This window comes from Ahaetulla prasina, chromosome 4, assembly GCF_028640845.1.
Source record: "Ahaetulla prasina isolate Xishuangbanna chromosome 4, ASM2864084v1, whole genome shotgun sequence".
In the NCBI taxonomy this organism is placed as follows: domain Eukaryota; kingdom Metazoa; phylum Chordata; class Lepidosauria; order Squamata; family Colubridae; genus Ahaetulla; species Ahaetulla prasina.
The window spans coordinates 61,154,323-61,170,920 of NC_080542.1; positions in this window are offsets into that span (position 1 = coordinate 61,154,323).

Here is a 16,598-nt window from a genome sequence, read left to right on the forward strand (position 1 = left end):
CATTTATTCGATATAACGAAAGGAAACAATAGGACAGGAACGGTAGGCAAGCTTGTGCTCTTTATGCATGCTCCTTACAGACCTCTTAGGAATGGGGTGAGGCAGTGGTGGGATTCAAGTAATTTAACAACCGGTTCTTTGTCCTAATGATTTCTTCCAACAACCAGTTTGCCAAACCAGGTAATGTCCATCGAGTTTGTATTTAGTGTTTAGATTCTTTTTTCCAATGTGTAAGACAGAGCATTTGCTGGTTGAGATTTGGAGTTGCCAAGTTTTTGACCATTCTGACACAAAGTCAAGGTCTTTTTGAAGGGTAGCTGTATTGTTGGTAGTGTTAAATAGTTTGACATCGTCAGCGAAAAGAACACAATTACTTTTAATATGGTCACAGATACCATTAATGTATAATATGAAGAGTGTTAGTCCAAGAACGCTGCCTTGGGGAATGCCGCTATTGACAGGAGCAGGATTTGATAGGGCACTGCCTATTTTGACCACTTGTTGTCTGTTTGACAGGAATGCTGATATCCAATTGTGGAGGGGTCCGGAGATGCCATAGGATTTTAGTTTTAGGAGAAATTTGTCATGTACCACTGAGTCAAAAGCTTTACAGAAGTCTATGTAAATTGCATCTATTGTTTTGCCTTGATCAAGATTTGTAGTCCATAATTTTTTGCAGTGAAGAAGTTGTAAGTTACATGATAATTTTTTTCTGAAACAAAATTGTTTATTAGAGAGTAGATTGTTTGTTTCTAGGTGGAGGATAATGGATTGGTTGATGATAGATTCCATAACTTTACAGGTGACGCAGCATAGAGAGATTGGTCTGTAATTTTCAACTAAGCTGGACTCTCCTTTTTTGAAGACAGCGATGACTATGGCTAGTGACCAAAGTTTGGGAAGGGAACTGATCGTGAAGGCTTTTCCAAAGAATATGCTTAGGGGTTCTGCTATATTAGTGGAAAGCTTTTTTAACAAGTATGCACATTGTCCATCAGGTCCTATAGATAGGGATGGTTTCAGTTTGTGAAGAGCTTTTTCAACATTTTCTTCAGTGAAATCTATATGTGTTAGGTTGTTGTTGTTGCGGTTGGGGAATGTCGGGTATGAGCCATTACTGTTAACAAAGACTGAGCCGAAGAATGTGTTAAAAAGGTTTGCTTTAATTGTTTCATCATTATTTTCTTTGCTGTTAGATTCTTTTAGTGGTGAGATGGATCTCGAGTCATTAAGTTTGTTGTTCACAAAATTATAAAAAGCACGATTGGAATTTGTGCACAGAAGGTCTTCTTTTTGCTTGGTGTGGTAATTGGTGCATTCAATTTTTATTTGGTTGCATATATCTCTGTAGCAGTTTTTTAAATTAGTTACATGTCCCTTTTTGTTTTTTCTCCAAAGGGGTTTTTTTTTTTTTGGATTGAAGCTTTTTTATTGATATGGGTAATTTGTTTTTCTTGATCTTTGTGGTGGTTTGTGGTACGTAGAGTTTAATGACTCTATTGACTTCGAGTAGGAAAACTCTGTAGTGGTCTTCAGCAGTGATACAGGATGAGAATAGATTTTGACCAATCAAGAAATGAGAGGTAGGTGTTTATAAGGTCATAGTTGGCTTTTTTGAAATTGTAGTTTGGAATACTATTATTATGGCAATTTTTGTAAGGGTGTATATTGAGACAAAAGTCTATCATGCTGTGGTCACTGTTGGAAAAGGGTTCTTTTATTTGTAGTCCATAAACTGAGTTTGTGTTGTTGCAGAATATGAGGTCAAGGCAGTTGTTGATTCTTGTATTATTAGTTACTAGTTGTTCAAGACCTAGATTTGTGACAGCATTGTTTAGGGTAGTATGGATGGGGCAATAACAAACATTCATTTGTTACGGAGTTAATATGAGATAGATTGAGGTCACACAGGAAGATGAGAGGATATGGGCAAGAGGTAGCCCAAGTTAGTAGTGAGGTTAACATGTTCGCATGTGCGATGTCATAGTCAGGGGCTCTGTAGCATAGTAGGAATCGAAGTGTGGTGTTAAGTGTGGTGTATGTGTGGTCGCATACAATAGTTTCAGGGATAGCAAGTTTATGTGCAACTTGAACATTTTTTAGATTCAGTGACTTTTTATGAAAGATAGCTACTCCACCTCCTCTGCGGGTTTCACAATTTGATCTAAAAACATGGTACTTTTTGTCTGAAATAATGGAGTCAGGGATGGATGAGTTCAGTCATGTTTTGCACACAAATATAATATCAAATGTACCATTGTTTAACTTGAGGATAAATTCAGGCAATTTGTTTACAATGCTTCTTGCATTTATCAATTTGCATTTAAGATCTGCAGCGTTAGGTGAAAAGGAAATAAGGGGCATGCATACCTAGTTATTGATGATAGTTGGTTGGAAGTTCTGATCCACAGATGGTTGGAGGTTCTGTTCAACGTGTAGTTGGAGGTTAGTTGGTTGAACTACTATTGGTTGAGCAGTGGATGGTTGAACAATGTTGTTGTTGTTGTTGTTGTTGTTGTTGTTGTTGTTGTTGTTGTATTATGAACAGCTATAGGTCAAATTCTTGATCAGAAATTTAGAAATAAAACCAAGGGACCAAATTATCAGTCACAATAATTTCCTTGGAGCTTGTGTTTATTGGATAGGTTTGATGATGTCATGTCTTTTTCTATATATGTGCCATGTGAGTATCCTATGCAAAGGTATATCAGTGCTACTGTTCAGGATACATTGTTTGTTTTTCTAATTTAAAAAGAGAAGTGGGATGCATGCAAATAAGCAGGACATAAATAGTGTTTCTCTTAAAGAGATACTTGAATCATACTTTATTTTCAGGGCAAGGTAAAAGAGACAGACATCTATAGTAATCTCCCATGTGAAAGTTGTCATGGTCCAATAAATAACAAGTCGATTGAGCTATGATTGACATACAAAATCTTATTTTTTTAAAATGGTGTTTGAGTTGGTTATAAATTTAAAACAAAAGAATATAAAAGAATTGTTCTGGATCAGAGTAAAAATGTCCATTTTGTTCCCATAATAGACAGTTGCCTGTGGAAATTTAACAGGCAGTGCACAAAGACAATCACAAATTCCTATTTGTTCTTCCCAATCATCTGCATGGTGCCCCTTTTGTGCTAGACAGAAAATATAACTGCTATGAATAATGAGACCGATGGTCATATTCTCCATGAATTTGACTGATTCTCTTTTAAAACTCTGCAAATTCATAGCAACTACTACATCCTTTTACATAAGGGAGGGTGGGGGGAATTGCCCATGTCCATTAGAGGAAAGAGACATAGTTTCCCATGTCCTCTTGTGATGGCCCTTTTAAATGGCATGGGTGAACTGAAGTAATAATATATCTTTAGTGTCACTTGTAAAAGACCACAGGAAATTATTTCTCACCTTTTATCTGATAGATTATTAAACATCTCCAGAATGTTATTTTAATTAGCTGCAATTGCTATTGCAATTAGACATTTAATTATCTAGCAGTGTTGATCATTTGCATGTTATGTCTATTTTGCTTGGTTTTTTAAATGTATGCTTGTGTTGATTCATATATTTTGATCTTTGGCAATAAAAATATTTTTAAAAATCAATGTTATTGTGAAAATGATCAATACATAACTTTCTATAAAATCAATATGATATTATCAATTTTACTTTCAATTTTTCCTAATGAACTCCATCAAAAATTGGTCTTTTTTTTCCCAGCAAGAGCGCATTGTGTTAATGCCATTTACCAAGAATAACAAATTGAACAATTTTGATATTATGCATCATAATGCAGAACTTTCAGAAGGCCACTATTTCCTTTTCTCTACTTTGGAGGCTGTCAAGGAATGTCTGCCTTCTGTTTTTCAGTTAATTATTGGTGTATAAAATAATATGTTCACTTAATCTATGACTGTTTTATTTGATTATCTTATCAAATTCTAGCATCTAATATAGCTAACAAAATATCTGTTGGATGATGCCATCCATGCATTTCTTAAGATCTAAGAACTCTGCCTGCCACCTTCCCACCTCAAAGTGCAACAGAATCTATTTATAAATCTATTTGATGATTCTTTAGAAAGACCTGCCCTTCTTATCAGATGAATGGCAAGAGTCAAATATCAGGACAAATTTAATAAAGTGAATATACTTTATTCAACAATTTTACTTCTTTTCATATCAAGTTATGCTTAAGGATACATCATTGACAGAGCTCTGGATGCCACAACCTCCTGCAGTTTTTTGGATACAAAGTATGTATCCTGTTCTACAGACTAATATTTTATCTCTCTAAATATTTTATACTAATTTACTTAGAAAATGCATGTTGCAAATGAGCTGTCATTCCCTAGGTTAGTCTTTTTTTAAAAAAAAAATCTTCAAAGAGCCATTCTTCTAGTTGGTTGTTCTCTAGATGTTTTACAAGGGTTTTTTTTTGTTAAAAAAACAACAACAGCAATTTCATAGAAACATCACCCCTTTTTTCTATTCTTTACATTAGGCTTACAGTTAAAGATTTCACTATCCCAATTATATCCTTTAGATTTTCCTTTGTGATACATGAACCTTTAGACACAGACCAATGGAAACATATCACTCATAGAAGAAAACAACAGCCAAGAGCAATGTCACTGCTATCTAGTTAAGTCCAGTCCAGTGCAGCCCCACTGGAGCTGAACAATCAATTTCATATCCTCCCCTTGGAAGAGGGACATCATTAAGCATTTCTGTAATCAGAAGAAAAACAGCCCAGAGATCCCCAAGAAAAAAAAAAAAAGGAGAGTGTTGGTGATAGGAGATTCACTTCTCAGGAGAAAAGAAACAGCATCCTGTAGGCCAATCAATCTATATTAGACTGTGTGGAGATGGATAGATTGACATTAATAATAAAAGATAAGGAAGAAACAGAATATTTTTTAACTTGGGCTTTATCAATGCATCCATAATTGCCAACACAATTAACCAAAAAAGGATGTATAGAGTGATGGAAAGGAAGAAAAGTCTTTAAACTAAAACTGAGGGAGAGGATGACCAATCTTTAGGATCTTCAGGACAAAATCCCAAGCATAAACCCCAAGACAACAAATCAAACAAGAAAGTAGAGAGTGAGGGTAAGTATGATAGAGTTGCCATTACCAAACCTTGGTGGGATGAAACTCATGACTGGAATTACTGTTGGAAGGATACAAACTGTTCAAAATAAAGAGACCTAACAAAAGAGGAGGTGGAGTTGCATTATATGTAAGAGATCACTATATTTCTACAAAAATGCATACAATCAAAAATGAAAGTCATATGATTTACATTTGGATGTCTGGCAACTGGCTCATATTTATCATGGTCACAGAATCCCTCAGTCATGTGATCCCCTTTTGTAACCTTCTGACAAGCAAAGTCAATGGGGAAACCAGATTCATTTAACAACAGTATTGCTAATTTAACAACTGCAGTGATTCACTTAACAAATGTGGCAAGAAAAGTTGTAAAATGGGACAAACTCACTTAACGAATGTTTCACTTAGCAACATAATTTTTGAGCTCAAATGTGGTCGTAACTCAAGGACTACCTGTAGCAAGAGCAAATTAACAACAGAATAAGGGAATGGAATCTCCTTTATTGTGAGTTTTGGATTTGGATTTTTCTTTGGAAAAAGAGATGATTTCAGAGTGTTGTGGTTTCTTCTAATTCTATACTTCTCTGAGTCATTAAATAAAAGTATCATAACAGTAGCAAGGGCCACAGACCAGGAAAAGAAGCTGGGGTAGGGAAGCATTCCTCTTTTTTTTACTTTTTTTTTCCTGGAATAAAAAAAATAAATCTGACTGGTGTTACTGTAAAATGTTGCTGTTGCAAGGTTTAGAACTATAAGCTATCAGCCTATAAAACAGTTGAAACAAAGAAATAATCTTTCCCTTTAAAATGTTTCCTGAAATCACAAATAGGTTTGCTCATGTTTTTTTTTTTTTTTTACTGAATGAACAGAATAGGGAAAGTCTCATCATCATCTCATGATTGATCTTAGCAATTTTTGAAGTACGTGAGCATCTGTTTGACAGGAATAAAAATGGAACAGGGGGAAAATCAACACAGGCACTACAAGCTATGGCTCATCTTCACATCTCCAAAGCAAAAAAAAATGATTGCTTCTCTTCACCATATGCAATTGTACTATTGTACTACACCTAAGAATAGAATGGCTGAGTACATGCCTGTTGAGAAAAGTTTTATTAATTAATCTTAGAACAGAAGAAAAATGTTGGGTGATGCAGACCTCGCAAATAAAAAATGGATGCAATTCAAGAACGTATAGACCTTTGGAGAAGCCCCAGAAGAAATATCTGCCTTGATGCTTTGAAAGTTTTCTTAAATATTAAAAAGCCCGTTCAAGATTATTGTGTTCTAATACAACTTTGTATCATATAGAGCCTTCATTTCATTTAGCATTTTGAAAATGAGGTCATTTTTTTTTCTGTTTTAGAGAACAAAACATCCTCATTTATTTTTTTTTTCCCTGCTGCACCACTTTAAATTTTACATCTTTCGTAGACTAAAACCTCAGCAGGTAATAAACTTCAGAATTCTACTGAGCTTATTGGAGTGTAAAAAAGGGGACCCATGATGATTGCCATTCTAAAATAGGTCAAGGAACAAATGAATAATGCATCACATGATATTAGATTTATTTTTCTCCTTCAACCTGCGGTCCAGATTTTATAGTTGTAAGATGAACTCCTAAAAAAATGTCTTCTTGCAGTAGCGTTTTCAGTTTCACTGAGATTTTGTTTCAGAATGTACCTTTCTCCTTCTCCCCTGTTCAGCATCAATATCCTGAAAATAGCAAGCAAAATTAAAGAAAAAAAATCATGCTTAAAGTTTAAGAATTCAGCAGAAATTGTGATTCAATTTCAGTATCAGGAAGTAAGTTATTTCAGCAAGTCAGTATCAGGAAGTTAGAAAGTTGGCAATGAGGATACTGTACATTTTAGAGTAGGTCCAAAAAAACATTTCTGGTTTAGGGCTAAAGGAAACCATAAAAATAGATGTATATCTCATTTGCCTCTCCAGTACCTAGTTCCATGTTGCAGTGTGTTTTTTAGGTAGAAATAAAACTTTTCATACAGGGTCCTCTACATGAATTGATACAAAAATGAGGTTGTAATTATGGCACATCCAGAAGAAAATTGGGCAGGGGGGAGAATGAAAAGAAGAATTTGATGAGTTTTGCTTCTATGCCCTCATCTAAGTCATTTATAAAGATATTGAAGAGTACTAGGCCTAAGATGCAGGTTTGTGGTACCCCAATGCTTATTTCCCTTAATGGTACTACATCTACATGGAGGGAAGTAAGGAATAGAGTACCACAAGGTTCCACCTTACTCAGTACTCATCAATATCTTCATAAATCACTTACATGAGGGAATAAAAGGGGAACTCATCAAACTTGCAGATAACACTAAGCTGGCAGGAATAGCTAACACCCCAGAAGACAAGCTCTGGATCCAAAAAGATCTTAACAGACTTGAACAATGGGCCCTATCCAACACATGAAATTTAATGTGGAAAAAAACAAGGTTTTACATTAGGCAGAAAAAAACAAAGATACAAGTACAGATTAGGCAAAACCTGGCCTTGGAGTCCTAGTGGGCTCCACTTAAACATGAGCCATCAGTGTGCGGCAGTATCCAAAAAGCTAATACAATCCTTGGTTATATAAACAAGGCATAGAATCAAAATCACATGAAGCATTAGTACCGATTTATAAATCCTTAGGAAGACTACACCTGGATTACTGCATCCAGTTTTGGTTACCGCATTATAAAAACAACATTGAGACTTTGGAAAAAGTGCAAATAAGAACAACTAAGATGATTACGGGCCTGGAGGCAAAAATATATGAATAACAGTTGCAGGAATTGGGTATGGCCAGTCTAGAGAAAAGGGACGTGGTGGCTCAGGGGCTAGGACGTTGAGCTTGTCGATCGAAAGGTTGACAGCTCAGCAGTTCGAATCCCTGGTGCTGCTGTGTAACGGGGTGAGCTCCTGTTACTTGTCCCAGCTTCTGCCAACCTAGCAGTTTTGAAAGCACGTAAAAATGCAAGTAGAAAAAATAGGGACCACCTTGTTGGGAAGGTAACAGCGTTCCATGTGCCTTTGGTGTAGAATCATGCCGGCCACATGACCACAGAGATGTCTTCGGACAGCGCTGGCTCTTCAGCTTTGAAATGGAGATGAGCACTGCCCCCTAGAGTTGGCAACGACTAGCACGTATGTGCGAGGGGAACCTTTACCTTTACCTAGTCTAGAGAAAAGAAGGACTAAGGGTGACATGATAGCAGTATTCCACTAGTGCCACAAAAAAGAGGGGATCAACTTATTTTCCAAATGTGACTAGAGGTTATGTAATAGTAGTTATCAACTTATGAATACAACTTTGCCCCAAATTTCTGTTGCTAAGTGAGACAGTTAGGTGAATTTTGCCTCATTTTATGACCTTCCTTGACATAATTGTTAAATGAATCTGGCTTCCCCATTGACTTTGTTTCTCAGAAGGTTGCAAAAAGTTGATTGCATGACCCTAAGACACTGCAATCATGATAAATATGAATCAGTTACAAAGCATCTGAATTTAGCTCATGTGACCATGGGAAATACTGCAATGGTCATAAGTGAGAAAAATGGTCATAAATTACTTTTCATTGCCATTGTAACTTCAAAAGGTCACTAAATGTACAGTTGTAAGTTGATTTCTGGACAGAAAGCCCAATGGGGATGATGAATTATTTTAGGATAGGATAGGATAGGATAGGATAGGATAGGATAGGATAGGATAGGATAGGATAGGATAGGATAGGACAGGACTAGGACTAGGACTAGGACTAGAATAGAATAGAATAGAATAGAATAGAATAGAATAGAATAGAATAGAATAGAATAGAATAGAATAGAATAGAATAGAATTCTTTATTGGCCAAGTGTGATTGGACACACAAGGAATTTGTCTTTGGTGCATGTGCTCTCATTGTACATAAAAGGAAAAAAAGAAAAAAGAAAAAATGCATTCATCAAGAATCATAAGATACAACACTTAGTGATAGTCATAGGTTACTAATAAGCAATCAAATCATACTAGGAAACAAACAGAACAATATAAATCATAAAAATACAAGCAACATGGTTATAGTCATAAGTAGGAGGAGATAGGTAATAGGAAGGATGAGAAGAAGAATAGTAATACAGTCTTAGTAGTTAATTTGACAGTGTTGTGGGAATTAGTTGTTTAACAGAGTGATGGCATTTGGAGAAAAACTGTCCTTGTGTCTAGCTGTTCTGGTGTGCAGTGCTCTATAGCATCATTTTGAGGGTAGAAGTTGAAACAATTTATGTCCAAGATGTGAGGAATATGTAGATATTTTCAAAGCCCTCTTTGTGCATTATATAGGTCCTCAATGTAAGGCAGGTTGGTAGCATTTTTCTGCAGAAATAAATAAATAAATAAATGTGTAAATATAATACAGATTTTTAGGGCAACCAAATTTTTAAATATTCTTATTTAAAAAATTAATATCTCTGGAAACCAGGACTTCTAGGGCTTTTATTTCCTTTAATTTTGAATAAAATCAAAAAGACCATGAATACGAAGTAACAAATCTCTCCAAACTATCATTTACCATTTACTTATAACCGAAGTGAGAAGTAGACATTCAAAAAGATTCTGTTTAGTTATTCAGTAGCTCACTTTGCTCATCTTCAATTGTCAATGCAGGCTCTTAATCTTTCCCAATAACAATGCATTTCCTTGAAGTAGAGGTCTAAATTTTTCACAGTCTTGATGTGAATTTAAAGTCATATATCATTTGGTGGTGGGGTGTGTGTGTGAGCCTCTCAAATCAATTGTTATGCTATTAAGGAATAAATAGTGACCAGAAACCGAGGAAGAAATTTGAATCTTATCTTCAGCACCAGCATCAGTCAAAATCATAGTACTGGAGTATTCATTCAATTATCATAAGTTGTCCTTTTATATGAGGTTAATACTAATTGTTTCACAGTGTCTCATATACTCATGCTGTCCTTGGACAAGGAAACTTTAAAAGACTGGCAACTGCAACAATGCACTGTGTTAACTTTAGACTATGGAAAACAGATGGCATCTTTTTATAAAAAAGAGATGAAAGAGAATGAATTTCTGCATTCCATTCATCTTCCAAGAGATAAAAGGGGAAATGAGGGAACAGCTGCTGATTTTTAGATTTAAATAGATTAAACATTGTAATACCATAGTTTCTATTTGTGATAACATGCTAAGATTCTTAAAAAGAAAAATCAATGTATATTGTTCCAATCTCACTTCAACTGATGATGAGATACATTCTTTTTTACAGAATGTTAGAGTACTACATTTTCACAGATTAGATTTCTAATCCCATTTCACTTCTTCCTATCCATGAAACTATGATTACAATTAAATTTATGATACTGGGAAGGGCTTGTGGTTGTGAATTTCTTCCTATATAAATGAGAGCTCTCTGAAGGGTTAATGTATTATTAACGCTTCTGAGGTGAGTTGGCTGACAAGCTGAGCCTCAAATAATAAATTGAAATCCTTGATAGCTGTCTCCTATATTAAGTAAAATTTTCTGACAGATAGCCCAAAGGAACAATTATTAGTCGTGAAGAACAGTTGTAATGTTTCTTCTGGATACTAGAGAGGGCTTCTCAAAGTGCAGCTGACAACTCAATCCCATTTCGAAAGAGTTTTAAATTCTAAAGACAATCTATACTTAAATTTGCTAGAAGCCAGCTATTTTGTAATAGCATTGATAGCTAAAAGTTTGAAATGGAATATAATCATAGAGACAGGTTTTTCTTTCTGCTTGCAGTGCTGTGATAAATACAGAACACCACCAACAAAATGATTTCTTTCTTGACTAGTACCATTATTGGACATGTCAACTGACATTTAAGAAAGTACTTGTATTTCAAGGGTACATAAATGAAAAACGGTGATGTCAACAAGCATTAGAGAGAAAGTGCAATTACTGGCATCCATTTGCTACACTGATTATTGTAAAATAGTCCTAGTTAGTTTTATATTTTAAGGACCTTGAGGGAACAAGAACAGGATAAGACGTTTACACTGTTTTAACTACCTAATTAGAATCTTTTGGTTTATTCTGAAAATTCTGCTTGTGATTTTGTACGGATGGTACTCCTTCAGTTGATGGGTCAGTAAAAATATTTGCATCATTAGATTAAAAAAAGGAAGTGTTACTATAACAACATACAGTATTGTTTTCTGTATGATGAAGCAAGATTGCAAAAAAACAGCTATAATTTGAAAATTGTGCTACAGGAAAGATGTGAAAATAGTCAATGACATTAAGAGTGGGTCATTTACATCATGCCTATTTATCAAACAGTGAAGAAATTGGAACAAATTGTGTGAATCTCTTCCTCCATACAGAGCTTGCATGGTTAACAAGAAGAAATAGGCTGCCACAGGTTTTTGAAAAGGAGAATGAGATGTTGATTTTCTTTATCCTAGAGAAAGAATATTCAGTGAAGAAGTTAGATGTGAATATGTTTGCGCAATTCCAGATAAATTGTCAATTAATGTCATTGACTACATGGCACATTTCTTTTGCCTCTTTTTTCCTCCCCGAGCAAGCATAGGGAGCAGAGAGATAACCTCTCTCCTTACCAATGATTAGAAATAATATCTTGAAAAGCTTTAAAAAAAAAACTAAACAAGTACAGAATTGCACCCACAGGGGGGCAGGAAGTGATTAGAGGAAAAAATTGGATTTGGGGAGAAGAGAAAACTTGGAATTCAAATATTTATTTGGATGCAAAGTTTACTCTGATGGGTTCTTCTGAGTAACATGGATTGACAGCAGTTCCCTTTGTTGAAAGCTGAAAAGGACACAAATCACAGCAACTCAGCATTTATTGTCTCTTTTTTCCTCTGTATAGATCACGGGTGTCTAACTCAATTTCACTTAGGGCTTCATCAGGGCACCCCTGATATTGACTATACTCATTTTAATTCTTCGATATTAATTGCATAGTTCTTTTTATCATTAACTGTGCATACTGAAACAATTGCAAAAAATAGCCTGAACTTTAAAAGATGAAGTAAAAAAATATATGCCACGGCTCAGATTGAAGGAAGACTTGCAACAAATGTCAAAAATAATTTTTAAAAGATTGTTTTCCACATACAAGAAAAAAAAGTCAAGGAAGCAATCAAGTCCACTAATGGGAGAAAATGTCAGTGGAACCAGTAATGAGCAATAGAAACAAAATAGAGCTATTTAATTCATTCTTTGCATTTGTCTTAAAAGATAATATAGCCCAACCTATCAAAAACAACCATAAAACAGGGGCCAGGGTCGCAAACGAGACAGTCGCACACCTCGATAGATCCGGGGTGTGCGCCGAAATCCCCCCCCCATTATGGGGGTCCATCTTGGACCATAGCTGCCCCGTAGAGGCAGCGAAGAATGGCAGAGCCACCGGAGCGAAAGGGGAGACTGCAAACACCCTGTAGCTCCGGTCTTTTCCCCCTGACCCAGCGGGGGGAATGGCAGCTGCCACCAGCTGCTACAAAGTCAGGACAGCCACAAGAACAGGCAGGAGGATGAAGCACTTTTTCAGAACAGAATATTGAAGTCTGATGAGTTGTCACCAGCTCATGAAGAAATATTGTTTTTAAAATAGGCACAAGCATTGAAGAAATATGGAATTAATGGCTAAACTTAATGGAAATTGAAAACGGAAGGAAATAAATTAAAGGATACCCTAATTCTGAAAGAGAGGGCTTGGAATTGAAGTCTAGAGCTCTAATTAAATACTAAAGAAAAATAAGTTCTTTTTTAATTAAGTAAACTGCCTTGGAAGTTTCGACTGACTATTCAAAATTTACATAAAAAAAGGAATAAGAGAAAGGAACTAAAGGAAATATTAAATTGACTTTGATGGAACCTCAAATCCCTCTAACCTCTGTATTTTGTGACTGAAACTATTAAAATGTGAGAAGATTTTGAAAAAGAGAAATAAGCGGAGATAAAGGCAAAGTGTGGTTTAACATCATAGAAATAAAATGAAGACTGTGCTAATTGAGACTGTAAATGAAAGAAGGACATTCAAAGGCAGAGGAAGAAAGGGAAGAAAGAAATTGTCTTTGTGAATTTAAGACTATCCTAAGAAAGATTGATATACTTGTGTGATTTTAGGACATATTAAGAAAAGATTGTGGACAAGAAAGCTGATTTTTATGATTTAAAATCTTCAAGAATAAAAGAAATTAAATTCTTATTTAAGTATGACAGAAACAAAATTGCCACTTTGTTATTTGTGAACTGTAATTGTAACTAAAGAGTGACATCCAGAGGCACAGGAAAAAATGCAAGAATTGAATAGTTTTCGTGATTTCAAGGCTATTCCCAAGAAGATGGATAAATTGGTGTGATCACATGATGGTTTAAAGAAAGGACTTTGGAGGGTTGACCTCAGATTCAGAGGCGGAGGAAGAAATGCAAGAATCGAATAGTCTTTGTGATTTCAGGGCTATTCCAAAGAAGATGGATATGTTGGCGTGATCGAAAGACAGCTTTAAGAAAGGACCTTGGAAGGCTGACCTCAGATTTAAATATATTAAAGAATTTAGCAGAGAACTTCATCATTAAGCAAAATATAAATGACAATTATAGAATAACTATTAATGATTTCTTGGGGAAGGGAGGAAAGGATTATAGGAAAAATGGGGAAAGAGGGAAATGAGTATTAAGGAATTTATGTTGTGGAAATAAGGTTTTAATTTTTTATTATTATTATTTTAAGAATATGCAATGGAATTTGAAATGATTTGTGATAAAATTTCCAAGGGAACAGTTGAATATAATGAGGGAAATTATTTGGAGAAATAAGATACCTACCCCTTTTAATCTTTATGTTTCTTATTGAGAATTGATTATATGTAAACTCTTTAGCATATGTTAGAGGCAGAGTAAAATGATAAGAGGGAATAGTCTTTGTGATTTCAGGACTATTCCTAAGCAAGATGGAAATGTCTATGCGATTGCAGGGCAGCTTTAAGAAAGGGTTTTTAGATGGTCTGACCTCTGATTTAAAAGCAATATAGAATAATATCAGTTCTGTTAAATTTAATAAGCTAATAGAATAATTACTAATGATGTATTGTTATATTTGGAACATAGCTGGGTAGGGTAAAAAGGGTTTAAAATATGGGGAAAAGACTTGATTTAAATATGACTTTCAAAATAGGGGGATGGAACAGAATTCTTTTATTAGGTATGTTCAAACAATAATAAACTCTAAGAGGGAGAAGAAACTATATTGATACAATACAATGGGGGGTGAAATTTGAAATATGTTTAAGGATGTACCTGACTGATATCCTGTTCAAAATGATTCTTTTTTTATGTGTATAAAAAAAACCAATCATAACCATAAAAGACAGACAATAAGCAAGAAAATGGTAAGAGAACACCTGTCCACTTTAGATGAGTTCAACTCACCAGGACCTGATATATTACATCCCAAAGATCCAAAGGAGCTGGAAAATATGATCTCAGACATTGAACCATATTTTTCAAAGATCCTGGAGCACCAGGGAAGTAGCAGAAGACTGGAAAAGAGCTGATGTGGTTCCTACCTTCAAAAGAGAAAAAGGAGGAGGAGGAGGAGGAGGAGGAGGAGGAGGAGGAGGAGGAGGAGGAGGAGGAGAAGGAGGAGGAGGTGGTGGAGAGGAGGAGGAGGAGGAGGAGGGGGAGGAGGGGGAGGAGGGGGAGGAAGGAGGAGGAGGAGACAACAGAACCAGGAAATTACAGACCAATTATCCTGACATCAATACTTGAGAAGATTCTTGAAAAGATGGCCTAGAAGCAAATAAAGTTGTAATCAGAAGCCAAATGATTTGGTCAAAAACAGACCATGCCAAACAAATTCATATCCCCTTGGTTGCTGTTGAATCTTATGTAGTTCTAACCAGTTGTTGACCATTCATTGAGAAGATTCCTGTGGATAGGCTTTTAGCAATAAATTAGTTAAATCTTCATATCTGACCTGTTGTGTTTTTTTTGTGCCTGACAAACTAAGAAGTGATCCTTAAAACAATCTACCAACTAGAAGTTCCCTCTCAATTTGTTTAGTTGAAATATCAGATCTGGGCTGCAAAACTGAAGATGGTCACTATATGAAAACAAAGAACTGAAGTTTTCCATACCTCTTTTCAATAATCTTGATTTCTTGCAGCCTAGATCTAGCAGCCCTACTTTTGCATATGCCCACAGGAAATGAGAAGCTAAATCATGTAAGCACCTGCTTACAGATGTCCTTGTCAACCAAGCATGCAAATTTAATTAAGATTTCCTCCGTTCTTGCTGGAGGAAGGTTTTAGCAGCTCTTTAGATGTCCAATTAACTGTGTGAAACTCTGAAACAAAGCATCATATACCATAAGGAATAGCCAACATTTTTTTTCTCTGTTGCTCTTTCCAGAGGAAATGGAAAGTGACATCTTTTAAAATTCATAGAATCATAGAGCTAGAAGTTCTTCTAGTCCAATCCCGTAATCAAAGCGGGAGTCTTTATATAACCCTTTACATACGGTTGTCCAACCTTTTCTTAAAAACTACCACTGATGGAGCACCCACAATTCCAGGAAATAAGAAGTTCCATTGGTCCAGAAGTAAAGTTGGTTAGAAGTTCCATTTCTAACGCACTGTCAGGAAATTTCTTCTTAGTTCTAGACTGGATCTCTCTTTAACAAGTTTGTATCCTATAATATTTGTCCTGCTCTCAAGTGCTTTGAAAATAAGCTGACACTCTCTTTTCTGTGACAACCTTTGAAATATTGGAGAACGGCTATCATATTATCCCTAACCTTGTTAATGTTAGTCTAAAAATACCTAGTTCCTTATGCTATTCATCATGTATTTTAGCCTTCATACCCCTTATGATCTTTATTGTTCTTCTCTGCACTATTTCTAGGGCCTCAGCATCTTTTTTTGTATCATGGTGACCAGAACTAGATGCTGTGTTCCAACTGTGGCCTTATTAGTGTAGTATAGAACAGAACTATCACCTCTTGTATCTTGATGATATCTCCCTGTTGATGCTGCCTAGAACTGTTCTGCGCATGCGCAAGATGGCGGCGCCCTGAGGATCGGCGTCGGCGGTTTCGCGGTTCTGTCGAGATGGCAGCACCCCTGGTTGCCTGCTTAGCTGCCCATGCCCCCGATTTGCTGTTTCTATCTTTCGGGCAGCTGTGGGAGAGGTCTTCGGATCTCTTAAGCCCCACGGTTGCCGGGAACGGATCTGGGAAGGTGAGCGGCGGATGGCAGCGGCCATGTTTGTGGCGCCGGCGGGGGTGGTGAGCCGACCTGATTTTACTCCGGTCGTGCTGTTTTGGGCCCTTTCCCCTGGCTGCGAATTCGAACTGCAGCGGGGGGGAAGTGGTGAATTGGAGCAGCAGCAGTTCTGGCATTTTGGACAGCTTTTGCCACCTTTTCCACCTTCTACTTCTGCTTCTGTTGTTTCCATCATGTGGCTTTGGCCACGAAGGTTTC